Source organism: Acipenser ruthenus, chromosome 32 (assembly GCF_902713425.1).
Source record: "Acipenser ruthenus chromosome 32, fAciRut3.2 maternal haplotype, whole genome shotgun sequence".
Classification (NCBI taxonomy): Eukaryota; Metazoa; Chordata; class Actinopteri; order Acipenseriformes; family Acipenseridae; genus Acipenser; species Acipenser ruthenus.
The window spans coordinates 7,961,195-7,977,401 of NC_081220.1; the positions used below are offsets into that span (position 1 = coordinate 7,961,195).

Below are 16,207 nucleotides of genomic sequence, written 5' to 3' on the forward strand. Positions count from 1 at the left end.
GAAATGCAAAAAGCATCATCTCTGCGTGGGCTTGAAACACCAAAATTTCGATTAACAGCCCAACGTGCTAACCGATTATGGTGTTTTATTACATAACACCTTTTGAGTCTCAACAGAACAGTGTGTATGCATAGAGCTAAAATGGAAACCAAATATATACGATTCAAATGGGAATCGTATTCAGATTTTAAGCACAAATTTGATAGACTTCACAGTGCAAAGGAGGAAGGCAGACAATGCAAATGAGGCAACTGGCTCCTACTTTTTAAATCATACGAGAAACTTGAACCCAATTTAGCTTTTAACCGCCTGCAGTTTGGAATGAGTTTGAAATGTTGTTGTAACACCTCACTGGGCAACAGCAATTGCATTATATGAAAGCTCCTGTCTATTTGTCAGCGGCACAGCTACCGGTGCCACTCAGAGTTGGAGGGAGACGGTCGGCCACTTGCCCATAAAACAATACTTTCCGGGATCATTTCTATAGTGATTTGCCAGCGAAATGCGTTTATAAAGTGTTTGGACTCGCTATCCACGAGGAAGAGTGAGAGTGTTCGTTTTTGAGCGTGAAGGAGACAGCGAGTGTTTTTTTTTTTTTTTTGGCCAACTGCTCCCTGTTATTGATGACCGCTCCAGTGTTCCTTAGGGGGCTGGAGGAAGCAGACACGTTCTGAGTGGGTATCTTGCCTAAAGGTACACAAGATGAACTACAGTTGCAAAGCACTGCTGCTTTTTAGATGATTGATTAAAACTATCAATCTGACTGAAAACACGGATCACATTAATTGTGATCGGTTTGATACCAATAGGCTTACATGACAGGTATTGTGTATAGACAATGTCATATACATAGAAATGAACACGGACAGTGTTTTTTTAAGGGCTGACTCATTTTAATGTTCGAGAGATCTAGGTGTACTGGACAAATATACTGGATTTTTTCCATGTCGTAATTGTGCCGCCTGTGATAATGCGTTTGAAACTAGAGATAATGTGAGATAATGTCTGTTACTGGCGGATAGTTTACAAATGTACTCAATTATGTTACAACTTTTGTGTCTACGAAACATATCTGTAACATTTATGTAATGCCTGTGTGTTTTTTTTCATGAAGTTAATTTGCTAACAGACTGTTCTGATTTGTTTCTAACCGTGAAGCGATCGCTCTGTTTGCCGTATATTTTCTGTCTGTAAGAGGAGTGTCCTTGTGATCCCATATAGAATGCGACGAAACAGGTCGCCCTCCTTAATATAAACAGATAAAGAATAAGTTCACACACACCCCAGGTGATTTACTGTAGCGTCAGACATTGGAGGTTCAGCAGTGTACTGCAGTGTTGTGCAAAGTCGTCAGTGTAAGTCAGGATGGCCGAGCGGTCTAAGGCGCTGCGTTCAGGTCGCAGTCTCTCTGGAGGCGTGGGTTCGAATCCCACTTCTGACAAATCTGTTTGTTTATTTATTTCTTAAAACGTCCACCGAATGCTTGGTAATTTGATTTGTTTTTCTTGTTAGTATTCAAATCACAAGGTCGTTAAATGAGAGAAAGTCACCGCAAGCCTGCACCTCACCACATCCTTCACACTGTTAAACTGCCTCATTATGACGAGGCCTCTAATTATGCCTTTCCAATACTTTGAATGTGTTATTGTTCAGTTTAACATGAGAACATCTTGGTAGAACAATCATAATGTCTGCAGGACTTATTTTCCTCGGGTTCTAGTATCAAGTTTTGAGTGTGTGGCCGGTTAGCTCAGTTGGTTAGAGCGTGGTGCTAATAACGCCAAGGTCGCGGGTTCGATCCCCGTACGGGCCACGGCTTTTCTTCTTTAAAGAAACCACAGCATTTCTAATGGTGCCAAAATGAACATTCTTTAACAAAATGAACCGAAGCGATATGAAGTACAACCAGTAATATTTCAGACTTTCTGAGCTTTAAACATGTATTAACAATGAGCACATACAATCAATTAAAAACAAAGCTTACGTAGTCGGCAGGATTCGAACCTGCGCGGGGAAACCCCAATGGATTTCTAGTCCATCGCCTTAACCACTCAGCCACGACTACATGCTCGCACAATTGTTTGTGAAATATCCAAAAGAAGTAAACGAAACCCGTAGTAATGCTGTAGATGGCAGTATAGGCTAACTAATGAACCGAAGTAAAATGTCTTTGTTGAAACTGTCAGATTTGTACAATGCAAGCACACGTGGGAAATGTAAATAAAATATAATTTTTGTTAACGTTCATAATAATGAATACATCTTTATTTCAAAATACGTAGCTATTTAACTGATCTTTTCAAGAAACACCCCCATCCACAAAAACAAAGTAGTTATTTAATTGAACTGAAAAATTGACTTGCTTCATGGCTGTTGCCAGAGCACTCGAGCACGTTCTGGCTAGCGTGAGCGGACTTAGCAGATAACAAGATCTACAAAGTATTTCATGCTAATAAAACATACCATAATTATGTTCGTTTTTATTATACACATGGCAACTTACAGAGACTAGGGTGTGTGAACTATGCATCAGCTGTAGAGTCACTTACATTTACATCTCACCCGAAAAACGGAGCACAAGGAGGTTAAGTGACTTGCTCAGGGTCACACAATGAGTCAGTGGCTGAGGTGGGATTTGTACCGGGGGACCTCCTGGTTAAAAGCCCTTTATCTTTAACCACTAAACGTTTGTTGAGACAGTTCAAGCCCTGTAGCAGTGTTTAACTATTTCCTGGATGTTTGCCTTTTGGTCTTACTCTGGAAAAAGTAATAATAATAATAAAAAGTAGGCAAAACCATTTTTTGAGAAACCACATTTGGGAGAAAAACTAACAGTTTGGAAACACATTTGCAAAGGCATTGGATTCTATTGTGGTGTTTCCGAACTGTTGAACGTTTCTCATTACATGCAGGTTTACTGGCTTGACAAAAAGGCGATTGACGAAAAGAATGCGGCCTGGATAGCAAAATCGCGTCCAACTGAAATAGCTCAGACTGTAACGGTCCCTGCTTCGATCCCGGGTTTTTGCAAACAGCACGACTAGGGCTATTTTTTCTTAATTAATTTTTTGAATTAAAAAAACAGCACATTTTTTTCTTCAGTGTAATTGGAGGAAATAAAAACGTATTATAGTGCCATTTTCTAATGCGATAAAGAAATGCAAAAAGCATCATCTCTGCGTGGGCTTGAAACACCAAAATTTCGATTAACAGCCCAACGTGCTAACCGATTATGGTGTTTTATTACATAACACCTTGGGAGTCTCAACAGAACAGTGTGTATGCATAGAGCTAAAATGGAAACCAAATATATACGATTCAAATGGGAATCGTATTCAGATTTTAAGCACAAATTTGATAGACTTCACAGTGCAAAGGAGGAAGGCAGACAATGCAAATGAGGCAACTGGCTCCTACTTTTTAAATCATACGAGAAACTTGAACCCAATTTAGCTTTTAACCGCCTGCAGTTTGGAATGAGTTTGAAATGTTGTTGTAACACCTCACTGGGCAACAGCAATTGCATTATATGAAAGCTCCTGTCTATTTGTCAGCGGCACAGCTACCGGTGCCACTCAGAGTTGGAGGGAGACGGTCGGCCACTTGCCCATAAAACAATACTTTCCGGGATCATTTCTATAGTGATTTGCCAGCGAAATGCGTTTATAAAGTGTTTGGACTCGCTATCCACGAGGAAGAGTGAGAGTGTTCGTTTTTGAGCGTGAAGGAGACAGCGAGTGTTTTTTTTTTTTTTTTGGCCAACTGCTCCCTGTTATTGATGACCGCTCCAGTGTTCCTTAGGGGGCTGGAGGAAGCAGACACGTTCTGAGTGGGTATCTTGCCTAAAGGTACGCAAGACGAACTACAGTTGCAAAGCACTGCTGCTTTTTCGATGATTGATTAAAACTATCAATCTGACTGAAAACACGGATCACATTAATTGTGATCGGTTTGATACCAATAGGCTTACATGACAGGTATTGTGTATAGACAATGTCATATACATAGAAATGAACACGGACAGTGTTTTTTTAAGGGCTGACTCATTTTAATGTTCGAGAGATCTAGGTGTACTGGACAAATATACTGGATTTTTTCCATGTCGTAATTGTGCCGCCTGTGATAATGCGTTTGAAACTAGAGATAATGTGAGATAATGTCTGTTACTGGCGGATAGTTTACAAATGTACTCAATTATGTTACAACTTTTGTGTCTACGAAACATATCTGTAACATTTATGTAATGCCTGTGTGTTTTTTTCATGAAGTTAATTTGCTAACAGACTGTTCTGATTTGTTTCTAACCGTGAAGCGATCGCTCTGTTTGCCGTAAATTTTCTGTCTGTAAGAGGAGTGTCCTTGTGATCCCATATAGAATGCGACGAAACAGGTCGCCCTCCTTAATATAAACAGATAAAGAATAAGTTCACACACCCCCCAGGTGATTTACTGTAGCGTCAGACATGGGAGGTTCAGCAGTGTACTGCAGTGTTGTGCAAAGTCGTCAGTGTAAGTCAGGATGGCCGAGCGGTCTAAGGCGCTGCGTTCAGGTCGCAGTCTCTCTGGAGGCGTGGGTTCGAATCCCACTTCTGACAAATCTGTTTGTTTATTTATTTCTTAAAACGTCCACCGAATGCTTGGTAATTTGATTTGTTTTTCTTGTTAGTATTCAAATCACAAGGTCGTTAAATGAGAGAAAGTCACCGCAAGCCTGCACCTCACCACATCCTTCACACTGTTAAACTGCCTCATTATGACGAGGCCTCTAATTATGCCTTTCCAATACTTTGAATGTGTTATTGTTCAGTTTAACATGAGAACATCTTGGTAGAACAATCATAATGTCCGCAGGACTTATTTTCCTCGGGTTCTAGTATCAAGTTTTGAGTGTGTGGCCGGTTAGCTCAGTTGGTTAGAGCGTGGTGCTAATAACGCCAAGGTCGCGGGTTCGATCCCCGTACGGGCCACGGCTTTTCTTCTTTAAAGAAACCACAGCATTTCTAATGGTGCCAAAATGAACATTCTTTAACAAAATGAACCGAAGCGATATGAAGTACAACCAGTAATATTTCAGACTTCCTGAGCTTTAAACATGTATTAACAATGAGCACATACAATCAATTAAAAACAAAGCTTACGTAGTCGGCAGGATTCGAACCTGCGCGGGGAAACCCCAATGGATTTCTAGTCCATCGCCTTAACCACTCGGCCACGACTACATGCTCGCACAATTATTTGTGAAATATCCAAAAGAAGTAAACGAAACCCGTAGTAATGCTGTAGATGGCAGTATAGGCTAACTAATGAACCGAAGTCAAATGTCTTTGTTGAAACTGTCAGATTTGTACAATGCAAGCACACGTGGGAAATGTAAATAAAATATAATTTTTGTTAACGTTCATAATAATGAATACATCTTTATTTCAAAATACGTAGCTATTTAACTGATCTTTTCAAGAAACACCCCCATCCACAAAAACAAAGTAGTTATTTAATTGAACTGAAAAATCGACTTGCTTCATGGCTGTTGCCAGAGCACTCGAGCACGTTCTGGCTAGCGTGAGCGGACTTAGCAGATAACAAGATCTACAAAGTATTTCATGCTAATAAAACATACCATAATTATGTTCGTTTTTATTATACATGGCAACTTACAGAGACTAGGGTGTGTGAACTATGCATCAGCTGTAGAGTCACTTACATTTACATCTCACCCGAAAAACGGAGCACAAGGAGGTTAAGTGACTTGCTCAGGGTCACACAATGAGTCAGTGGCTGAGGTGGGATTTGTACCGGGGGACCTCCTGGTTAAAAGCCCTTTATCTTTAACCACTGGACCACACAGCCTCCTATAACAAAATCACACCCCAGATGGGACTCGAAACCACAATCCATGGCTTAGAAAGCCAGTGCCTTATCCATTAGGCCACAAGGGCTGACGCGAAAAGCACATTTGGTAGTAATAAAGAAAGTGGGAACAATAGTATCGTGGTTTAATACATCATATCCAAGCCATCGTTGCTGTTCAAACACAGCAGAGTGTTACACTGGGAAAGGGCCGTACTTGTCAGTACGTATTTGACATTCATGTGGGAAGATTTAAGATTGTGAAGAAGTTTAATTATGCTGCGTATTTGCGCATTGGGAACCTTACATAATTAGGTTTTTGATTAATGCCACTTTCTTACGGACAGTAATCAAGGTGACGATACAAGACCAGAGCCAATAAAGCAGTTATTTTCCTTTCCTTTCATTACCATATTCTAGTGTGCTTGTTCAGAATATGCGTGAATCGTGAAAACGTCTTGCGAATATGTGAACAAAGCCAGCATTCACTTTATTGATCACCATGTGGATTAACCGCTATTGGAACACAGATGATTGTGTTAAAGATGTTAATAGACTTTTAATGTACACGTTTTAGAGCTAAACGTTTGCTGAGACAGTTCAAGCGCTGTAGCAGTGTTTAACTATTTCCTGGATGTTTGCCTTTTGGTCTTACTCTGGAAAAAGTAATAATAATAATAAAAAGTAGGCAAAACCATTTTTTGAGAAACCGCATTTGGGAGAAAAACTAACAGTTTGGAAACACATTTGCAAAGGCATTGGATTCTATTGTGGTGTTTCCGAACTGTTGAACGTTTCTCATTACATGCAGGTTTACTGGCTTGACAAAAAGGCGAGTGACGAAAAGAATGCTGTCTCGATAGCAACATCGCGTCAAGCTGAAATAGCTCAGTTGGGAGAGCGTTAGACTGTAACGGTCCCTGCTTCGATACCGGGTTTTTGTATACAGCACGACTAGGGTTATTTGTTCTTAATTAATTTTTTGAATTAAAAAAACAGCACATTTTTTCTTTAGTGTAATTGGAGGAAATAAAAACGTATTATAGTGCCATTTTCTAATGCGATAAAGAAATGCAAAAAGCATCATCTCTGCGTGGGCTTGAAACACCAAAATTTCGATTAACAGCCGATCGTGCTAACCGATTATGGTGTTTTATTAGATAACACCCTGGGAGCTCAACAGAACAGTGTGTATGCATATTGCTAAAATGGAAACCAAATATACACGATTCAAATGGGAATCGTATTCAGATTTTAAGCACAAATTTGATAGACTTCACAGTGCAAAGGAGGAAGGCAGACAATTGAAATGAGGCAACTGGCTCCTACTTTTTAAATCATACGAGAAACTTGAACCCAATTTAGCTTTTAACCGCCTGCAGTTTGGAATGAGTTTGAAATGTTGTTGTAACACCTCACTGGGCAACAGCAATTGCATTATATGAAAGCTCCTGTCTATTTGTCAGCGGCACAGCTACCGGTGCCACTCAGAGTTGGAGGGAGACGGTCGGCCACTTGCCCATAAAACAATACTTTCCGGGATCATTTCTATAGTGATTTGCCAGCGAAATGCGTTTATAAAGTGTTTGGACTCGCTATCCACGAGGAAGAGTGAGAGTGTTCGTTTTTGAGCGTGAAGGAGACAGCGAGTGTTTGTTTTTTTTTTTTTGGCCAACTGCTCCCTGTTATTGATGACCCCTCCAGTGTTCCTTAGGGGGCTGGAGGAAGCGGACACGTTCTGAGTGGGTATCTTTCCTAAAGGTACGCAAGACGAACTACAGTTGCAAAGCACTGCTGCTTTTTCGACGATTGATTAAAACTATCATTCTGACTGAAAACACGGATCACATTAATTGTGATCGGTTTGATACCAATAGGCTTACATGGCAGGTATTGTGTATAGACAATGTCATATACACAGAAATGAACACGGAGTGTGTTTATTAAGGGCTGACTCATTGAAACGTTCGAGAGATCTCGGTGTACTGGACAAATATACTGGATTTTTTCCATGTCGTAATTGTGCCGCCTGTGATAATGCGTTTGAAACTAGAGATAATGTGAGATAATGTCTGTTACTGGCGGATAGTTTACAAATGTACTCAATTATGTTACAACTTTTGTGTCTACGAAACATATCTGTAACATTTATGTAATGCCTGTGTGTTTTTTTCATGAAGTTAATTTGCTAACAGACTGTTCTGATTTGTTTCTAACCGTGAAGCGATCGCTCTGTTTGCCGTAAATTTTCTGTCTGTAAGAGGAGTGTCCTTGTGATCCCATATAGAATGCGACGAAACAGGTCGCCCTCCTTAATATAAACAGAAAAAGAATAAGTTCACGCACACACCAGGTGATTTACTGTAGCGTCAGACATTGGAGGTTCAGCAGTGTACTGCAGTGTTGTGCAAAGTCGTCGGTGTAAGTCAGGATGGCCGAGCGGTCTAAGGCGCTGCGTTCAGGTCGCAGTCTCTCTGGAGGCGTGGGTTCGAATCCCACTTCTGACAAACCTTTTTGTTCATTTATTTCTTAAAACGTCCACCGAATGCTTGGTAATTTGATTTGTTTTTCTTGTTAGTATTCAAATCACAAGGTCGTTAAATGAGAGAAAGTCACCGCAAGCCTGCACCTCACCACATCCTTCACACTGTTAAACTGCCTCATTATGACGAGGCCTCTAATTATGCCTTTCCAATACTTTGAATGTGTTATTGTTCAGTTTAACATGAGAACATCTTGGTAGAACAATCATAATGTCCGCAGGACTTATTTTCCTCGGGTTCTAGTATCAAGTTTTGAGTGTGTGGCCGGTTAGCTCAGTTGGTTAGAGCGTGGTGCTAATAACGCCAAGGTCGGGCCACGGCTTTTCTTCTTTAAAGAAACCACAGCATTTGTAATGGTGCCAAAATGAACATTCTTTAACAAAATGAACCGAAGCGATATGAAGTACAACCAGTAATATTTCAGACTTCCTGAGCTTTAAACATGTATTAACAATGAGCACATACAATCAATTAAAAACAAAGCTTACGTAGTCGGCAGGATTCGAACCTGCGCGGGGAAACCCCAATGGATTTCTAGTCCATCGCCTTAACCACTCGGCCACGACTACATGCTCGGACGATTATTTGTGAAAATATCCAAAAGAAGTAAACGAAACCCGTAGTAATGCTGTAGATGGCAGTATAGGCTAACTAATGAACCGAAGTCAAATGTCTTTGTTGAAACTGTCAGATTTGTACAATGCAAGCACACGTGGGAAATGTAAATAAAATATAATTTTTGTTAACGTTCATAATAATGAATACATCTTTATTTCAAAATACGTAGCTATTTAACTGATCTTTTCAAGAAACACCCCCATCCACAAAAACAAAGTAGTTATTTAATTGAACTGAAAAATTGACTTGCTTCATGGCTGTTGCCAGAGCACTCGAGCACGTTCTGGCTAGCGTGAGCGGACTTAGCAGATAACAAGATCTACAAAGTATTTCATGCTAATAAAACATACCATAATTATGTTCGTTTTTATTATACACATGGCAACTTACAGAGACTAGGGTGTGTGAACTATGCATCAGCTGTAGAGTCACTTACATTTACATCTCACCCGAAAAACGGAGCACAAGGAGGTTAAGTGACTTGCTCAGGGTCACACAATGAGTCAGTGGCTGAGGTGGGATTTGTACCGGGGGACCTCCTGGTTAAAAGCCCTTTATCTTTAACCACTAAACGTTTGTTGAGACAGTTCAAGCCCTGTAGCAGTGTTTAACTATTTCCTGGATGTTTGCCTTTTGGTCTTACTCTGGAAAAAGTAATAATAATAATAAAAAGTAGGCAAAACCATTTTTTGAGAAACCACATTTGGGAGAAAAACTAACAGTTTGGAAACACATTTGCAAAGGCATTGGATTCTATTGTGGTGTTTCCGAACTGTTGAACGTTTCTCATTACATGCAGGTTTACTGGCTTGACAAAAAGGCGATTGACGAAAAGAATGCGGCCTGGATAGCAAAATCGCGTCCAACTGAAATAGCTCAGACTGTAACGGTCCCTGCTTCGATCCCGGGTTTTTGCAAACAGCACGACTAGGGCTATTTTTTCTTAATTAATTTTTTGAATTAAAAAAACAGCACATTTTTTTCTTCAGTGTAATTGGAGGAAATAAAAACGTATTATAGTGCCATTTTCTAATGCGATAAAGAAATGCAAAAAGCATCATCTCTGCGTGGGCTTGAAACACCAAAATTTCGATTAACAGCCCAACGTGCTAACCGATTATGGTGTTTTATTACATAACACCTTGGGAGTCTCAACAGAACAGTGTGTATGCATAGAGCTAAAATGGAAACCAAATATATACGATTCAAATGGGAATCGTATTCAGATTTTAAGCACAAATTTGATAGACTTCACAGTGCAAAGGAGGAAGGCAGACAATGCAAATGAGGCAACTGGCTCCTACTTTTTAAATCATACGAGAAACTTGAACCCAATTTAGCTTTTAACCGCCTGCAGTTTGGAATGAGTTTGAAATGTTGTTGTAACACCTCACTGGGCAACAGCAATTGCATTATATGAAAGCTCCTGTCTATTTGTCAGCGGCACAGCTACCGGTGCCACTCAGAGTTGGAGGGAGACGGTCGGCCACTTGCCCATAAAACAATACTTTCCGGGATCATTTCTATAGTGATTTGCCAGCGAAATGCGTTTATAAAGTGTTTGGACTCGCTATCCACGAGGAAGAGTGAGAGTGTTCGTTTTTGAGCGTGAAGGAGACAGCGAGTGTTTTTTTTTTTTTTTGGCCAACTGCTCCCTGTTATTGATGACCGCTCCAGTGTTCCTTAGGGGGCTGGAGGAAGCAGACACGTTCTGAGTGGGTATCTTGCCTAAAGGTACGCAAGACGAACTACAGTTGCAAAGCACTGCTGCTTTTTCGATGATTGATTAAAACTATCAATCTGACTGAAAACACGGATCACATTAATTGTGATCGGTTTGATACCAATAGGCTTACATGACAGGTATTGTGTATAGACAATGTCATATACATAGAAATGAACACGGACAGTGTTTTTTTAAGGGCTGACTCATTTTAATGTTCGAGAGATCTAGGTGTACTGGACAAATATACTGGATTTTTTCCATGTCGTAATTGTGCCGCCTGTGATAATGCGTTTGAAACTAGAGATAATGTGAGATAATGTCTGTTACTGGCGGATAGTTTACAAATGTACTCAATTATGTTACAACTTTTGTGTCTACGAAACATATCTGTAACATTTATGTAATGCCTGTGTGTTTTTTTCATGAAGTTAATTTGCTAACAGACTGTTCTGATTTGTTTCTAACCGTGAAGCGATCGCTCTGTTTGCCGTAAATTTTCTGTCTGTAAGAGGAGTGTCCTTGTGATCCCATATAGAATGCGACGAAACAGGTCGCCCTCCTTAATATAAACAGATAAAGAATAAGTTCACACACACCCCAGGTGATTTACTGTAGCGTCAGACATGGGAGGTTCAGCAGTGTACTGCAGTGTTGTGCAAAGTCGTCAGTGTAAGTCAGGATGGCCGAGCGGTCTAAGGCGCTGCGTTCAGGTCGCAGTCTCTCTGGAGGCGTGGGTTCGAATCCCACTTCTGACAAATCTGTTTGTTTATTTATTTCTTAAAACGTCCACCGAATGCTTGGTAATTTGATTTGTTTTTCTTGTTAGTATTCAAATCACAAGGTCGTTAAATGAGAGAAAGTCACCGCAAGCCTGCACCTCACCACATCCTTCACACTGTTAAACTGCCTCATTATGACGAGGCCTCTAATTATGCCTTTCCAATACTTTGAATGTGTTATTGTTCAGTTTAACATGAGAACATCTTGGTAGAACAATCATAATGTCCGCAGGACTTATTTTCCTCGGGTTCTAGTATCAAGTTTTGAGTGTGTGGCCGGTTAGCTCAGTTGGTTAGAGCGTGGTGCTAATAACGCCAAGGTCGCGGGTTCGATCCCCGTACGGGCCACGGCTTTTCTTCTTTAAAGAAACCACAGCATTTCTAATGGTGCCAAAATGAACATTCTTTAACAAAATGAACCGAAGCGATATGAAGTACAACCAGTAATATTTCAGACTTCCTCAGCTTTAAACATGTATTAACAATGAGCACATACAATCAATTAAAAACAAAGCTTACGTAGTCGGCAGGATTCGAACCTGCGCGGGGAAACCCCAATGGATTTCTAGTCCATCGCCTTAACCACTCGGCCACGACTACATGCTCGCACAATTATTTGTGAAATATCCAAAAGAAGTAAACGAAACCCGTAGTAATGCTGTAGATGGCAGTATAGGCTAACTAATGAACCGAAGTCAAATGTCTTTGTTGAAACTGTCAGATTTGTACAATGCAAGCACACGTGGGAAATGTAAATAAAATATAATTTTTGTTAACGTTCATAATAATGAATACATCTTTATTTCAAAATACGTAGCTATTTAACTGATCTTTTCAAGAAACACCCCCATCCACAAAAACAAAGTAGTTATTTAATTGAACTGAAAAATCGACTTGCTTCATGGCTGTTGCCAGAGCACTCGAGCACGTTCTGGCTAGCGTGAGCGGACTTAGCAGATAACAAGATCTACAAAGTATTTCATGCTAATAAAACATACCATAATTATGTTCGTTTTTATTATACATGGCAACTTACAGAGACTAGGGTGTGTGAACTATGCATCAGCTGTAGAGTCACTTACATTTACATCTCACCCGAAAAACGGAGCACAAGGAGGTTAAGTGACTTGCTCAGGGTCACACAATGAGTCAGTGGCTGAGGTGGGATTTGTACCGGGGGACCTCCTGGTTAAAAGCCCTTTATCTTTAACCACTGGACCACACAGCCTCCTATAACAAAATCACACCCCAGATGGGACTCGAAACCACAATCCATGGCTTAGAAAGCCAGTGCCTTATCCATTAGGCCACAAGGGCTGACGCGAAAAGCACATTTGGTAGTAATAAAGAAAGTGGGAACAATAGTATCGTGGTTTAATACATCATATCCAAGCCATCGTTGCTGTTCAAACACAGCAGAGTGTTACACTGGGAAAGGGCCGTACTTGTCAGTACGTATTTGACATTCATGTGGGAAGATTTAAGATTGTGAAGAAGTTTAATTATGCTGCGTATTTGCGCATTGGGAACCTTACATAATTAGGTTTTTGATTAATGCCACTTTCTTACGGACAGTAATCAAGGTGACGATACAAGACCAGAGCCAATAAAGCAGTTATTTTCCTTTCCTTTCATTACCATATTCTAGTGTGCTTGTTCAGAATATGCGTGAATCGTGAAAACGTCTTGCGAATATGTGAACAAAGCCAGCATTCACTTTATTGATCACCATGTGGATTAACCGCTATTGGAACACAGATGATTGTGTTAAAGATGTTAATAGACTTTTAATGTACACGTTTTAGAGCTAAACGTTTGCTGAGACAGTTCAAGCGCTGTAGCAGTGTTTAACTATTTCCTGGATGTTTGCCTTTTGGTCTTACTCTGGAAAAAGTAATAATAATAATAAAAAGTAGGCAAAACCATTTTTTGAGAAACCGCATTTGGGAGAAAAACTAACAGTTTGGAAACACATTTGCAAAGGCATTGGATTCTATTGTGGTGTTTCCGAACTGTTGAACGTTTCTCATTACATGCAGGTTTACTGGCTTGACAAAAAGGCGAGTGACGAAAAGAATGCTGTCTCGATAGCAACATCGCGTCAAGCTGAAATAGCTCAGTTGGGAGAGCGTTAGACTGTAACGGTCCCTGCTTCGATACCGGGTTTTTGTATACAGCACGACTAGGGTTATTTGTTCTTAATTAATTTTTTGAATTAAAAAAACAGCACATTTTTTCTTTAGTGTAATTGGAGGAAATAAAAACGTATTATAGTGCCATTTTCTAATGCGATAAAGAAATGCAAAAAGCATCATCTCTGCGTGGGCTTGAAACACCAAAATTTCGATTAACAGCCGATCGTGCTAACCGATTATGGTGTTTTATTAGATAACACCCTGGGAGCTCAACAGAACAGTGTGTATGCATATTGCTAAAATGGAAACCAAATATACACGATTCAAATGGGAATCGTATTCAGATTTTAAGCACAAATTTGATAGACTTCACAGTGCAAAGGAGGAAGGCAGACAATTGAAATGAGGCAACTGGCTCCTACTTTTTAAATCATACGAGAAACTTGAACCCAATTTAGCTTTTAACCGCCTGCAGTTTGGAATGAGTTTGAAATGTTGTTGTAACACCTCACTGGGCAACAGCAATTGCATTATATGAAAGCTCCTGTCTATTTGTCAGCGGCACAGCTACCGGTGCCACTCAGAGTTGGAGGGAGACGGTCGGCCACTTGCCCATAAAACAATACTTTCCGGGATCATTTCTATAGTGATTTGCCAGCGAAATGCGTTTATAAAGTGTTTGGACTCGCTATCCACGAGGAAGAGTGAGAGTGTTCGTTTTTGAGCGTGAAGGAGACAGCGAGTGTTTGTTTTTTTTTTTTTGGCCAACTGCTCCCTGTTATTGATGACCCCTCCAGTGTTCCTTAGGGGGCTGGAGGAAGCGGACACGTTCTGAGTGGGTATCTTTCCTAAAGGTACGCAAGACGAACTACAGTTGCAAAGCACTGCTGCTTTTTCGACGATTGATTAAAACTATCATTCTGACTGAAAACACGGATCACATTAATTGTGATCGGTTTGATACCAATAGGCTTACATGGCAGGTATTGTGTATAGACAATGTCATATACACAGAAATGAACACGGAGTGTGTTTATTAAGGGCTGACTCATTGAAACGTTCGAGAGATCTCGGTGTACTGGACAAATATACTGGATTTTTTCCATGTCGTAATTGTGCCGCCTGTGATAATGCGTTTGAAACTAGAGATAATGTGAGATAATGTCTGTTACTGGCGGATAGTTTACAAATGTACTCAATTATGTTACAACTTTTGTGTCTACGAAACATATCTGTAACATTTATGTAATGCCTGTGTGTTTTTTTCATGAAGTTAATTTGCTAACAGACTGTTCTGATTTGTTTCTAACCGTGAAGCGATCGCTCTGTTTGCCGTAAATTTTCTGTCTGTAAGAGGAGTGTCCTTGTGATCCCATATAGAATGCAACGAAACAGGTCGCCCTCCTTAATATAAACAGAAAAAGAATAAGTTCACGCACACACCAGGTGATTTACTGTAGCGTCAGACATTGGAGGTTCAGCAGTGTACTGCAGTGTTGTGCAAAGTCGTCGGTGTAAGTCAGGATGGCCGAGCGGTCTAAGGCGCTGCGTTCAGGTCGCAGTCTCTCTGGAGGCGTGGGTTCGAATCCCACTTCTGACAAACCTTTTTGTTCATTTATTTCTTAAAACGTCCACCGAATGCTTGGTAATTTGATTTGTTTTTCTTGTTAGTATTCAAATCACAAGGTCGTTAAATGAGAGAAAGTCACCGCAAGCCTGCACCTCACCACATCCTTCACACTGTTAAACTGCCTCATTATGACGAGGCCTCTAATTATGCCTTTCCAATACTTTGAATGTGTTATTGTTCAGTTTAACATGAGAACATCTTGGTAGAACAATCATAATGTCCGCAGGACTTATTTTCCTCGGGTTCTAGTATCAAGTTTTGAGTGTGTGGCCGGTTAGCTCAGTTGGTTAGAGCATGGTGCTAATAACGCCAAGGTTGCGGGTTTGATCCCCGTACGGGCCATGGCTTTTCTTCTTTAAAGAAACCACAGCATTTGTAATGGTGCCAAAATGAACATTCTTTAACAAAATGAACCGAAGCGATATGAAGTACAACCAGTAATATTTCAGACTTCCTGTGCTTTAAACATGTATTAACAATGAACACATACAATCAATTAAAAACAAAGCTTACGTAGTCGGCAGGATTCGAACCTGCGCGGGGAAACCCCAATGGATTTCAAGTCCATCGCCTTAACCACTCGGCCACGACTACATGCTCGCACGGTTAATTGTGAAAATATCCAAAAGAAGTAAACGGCTTCCGCAGTAATGCTGTAGATGGCAGTATAGGCTAACTAATGAACCCAAGTCAAATGCCTTTGTTGAAACTGTCAGATTTGTACAAGGCAAGCACACATGGGAAAAGTAAATACAATATACTTTCTGTTAACGTTCATAATAATGAATACATCTTTATTTCAAAATACGTAGCTATTTAATCCTAACAGAAACAATAGGCTTCCCAGCCATCAGCTTGGAAGCAGAATGGAGATCAAATCGGACGAATAACGAGTGCAAAATGGAATGTGGAAATCAATGTAAAGGCAG

General features: G+C 40.3%; 17 non-coding genes and 2 pseudogenes across 17 annotated transcripts; 14 read left to right on the forward strand and 5 right to left on the reverse strand.

The window, feature by feature from the left end:
* The first annotated feature begins 456 nt into the window (after positions 1–456).
* LOC131703359 (small nucleolar RNA U3) lies at positions 457–679 on the forward strand. Its single transcript, XR_009309825.1, has one exon. It is a non-coding gene; the product is annotated as a small nucleolar RNA U3 (small nucleolar RNA).
* A 680-nt stretch (positions 680–1,359) lies between these two features.
* On the forward strand, positions 1,360–1,441 carry trnal-cag (transfer RNA leucine (anticodon CAG)). The gene has a single exon. It is a non-coding gene; the product is annotated as a tRNA-Leu (tRNA).
* Positions 1,442–1,739: 298 nt separating this feature from the next.
* trnai-aau (transfer RNA isoleucine (anticodon AAU)) lies at positions 1,740–1,813 on the forward strand. Its single transcript has one exon. It is a non-coding gene; the product is annotated as a tRNA-Ile (tRNA).
* A 170-nt stretch (positions 1,814–1,983) lies between these two features.
* Positions 1,984–2,065, reverse strand: trnas-aga (transfer RNA serine (anticodon AGA)). The gene has a single exon. It is a non-coding gene; the product is annotated as a tRNA-Ser (tRNA).
* Positions 2,066–3,611: 1,546 nt separating this feature from the next.
* LOC131703360 (small nucleolar RNA U3) lies at positions 3,612–3,834 on the forward strand. Its single transcript, XR_009309826.1, has one exon. It is a non-coding gene; the product is annotated as a small nucleolar RNA U3 (small nucleolar RNA).
* Positions 3,835–4,513: 679 nt separating this feature from the next.
* Positions 4,514–4,595, forward strand: trnal-cag (transfer RNA leucine (anticodon CAG)). Its single transcript has one exon. It is a non-coding gene; the product is annotated as a tRNA-Leu (tRNA).
* A 298-nt stretch (positions 4,596–4,893) lies between these two features.
* On the forward strand, positions 4,894–4,967 carry trnai-aau (transfer RNA isoleucine (anticodon AAU)). Its single transcript has one exon. It is a non-coding gene; the product is annotated as a tRNA-Ile (tRNA).
* A 170-nt stretch (positions 4,968–5,137) lies between these two features.
* Positions 5,138–5,219, reverse strand: trnas-aga (transfer RNA serine (anticodon AGA)). The gene has a single exon. It is a non-coding gene; the product is annotated as a tRNA-Ser (tRNA).
* Positions 5,220–7,370: 2,151 nt separating this feature from the next.
* On the forward strand, positions 7,371–7,594 carry LOC131703404 (small nucleolar RNA U3; annotated as a pseudogene).
* A 678-nt stretch (positions 7,595–8,272) lies between these two features.
* trnal-cag (transfer RNA leucine (anticodon CAG)) lies at positions 8,273–8,354 on the forward strand. Its single transcript has one exon. It is a non-coding gene; the product is annotated as a tRNA-Leu (tRNA).
* Positions 8,355–8,877: 523 nt separating this feature from the next.
* trnas-aga (transfer RNA serine (anticodon AGA)) lies at positions 8,878–8,959 on the reverse strand. The gene has a single exon. It is a non-coding gene; the product is annotated as a tRNA-Ser (tRNA).
* Positions 8,960–10,506: 1,547 nt separating this feature from the next.
* LOC131703354 (small nucleolar RNA U3) lies at positions 10,507–10,728 on the forward strand. Its single transcript, XR_009309820.1, has one exon. It is a non-coding gene; the product is annotated as a small nucleolar RNA U3 (small nucleolar RNA).
* A 679-nt stretch (positions 10,729–11,407) lies between these two features.
* trnal-cag (transfer RNA leucine (anticodon CAG)) lies at positions 11,408–11,489 on the forward strand. The gene has a single exon. It is a non-coding gene; the product is annotated as a tRNA-Leu (tRNA).
* Positions 11,490–11,787: 298 nt separating this feature from the next.
* On the forward strand, positions 11,788–11,861 carry trnai-aau (transfer RNA isoleucine (anticodon AAU)). Its single transcript has one exon. It is a non-coding gene; the product is annotated as a tRNA-Ile (tRNA).
* A 170-nt stretch (positions 11,862–12,031) lies between these two features.
* trnas-aga (transfer RNA serine (anticodon AGA)) lies at positions 12,032–12,113 on the reverse strand. The gene has a single exon. It is a non-coding gene; the product is annotated as a tRNA-Ser (tRNA).
* Positions 12,114–14,264: 2,151 nt separating this feature from the next.
* LOC131703405 (small nucleolar RNA U3) lies at positions 14,265–14,488 on the forward strand (annotated as a pseudogene).
* Positions 14,489–15,166: 678 nt separating this feature from the next.
* Positions 15,167–15,248, forward strand: trnal-cag (transfer RNA leucine (anticodon CAG)). Its single transcript has one exon. It is a non-coding gene; the product is annotated as a tRNA-Leu (tRNA).
* A 298-nt stretch (positions 15,249–15,546) lies between these two features.
* On the forward strand, positions 15,547–15,620 carry trnai-aau (transfer RNA isoleucine (anticodon AAU)). Its single transcript has one exon. It is a non-coding gene; the product is annotated as a tRNA-Ile (tRNA).
* Positions 15,621–15,790: 170 nt separating this feature from the next.
* trnas-uga (transfer RNA serine (anticodon UGA)) lies at positions 15,791–15,872 on the reverse strand. The gene has a single exon. It is a non-coding gene; the product is annotated as a tRNA-Ser (tRNA).
* Between the last annotated feature and the right edge of the window lie 335 nt (positions 15,873–16,207).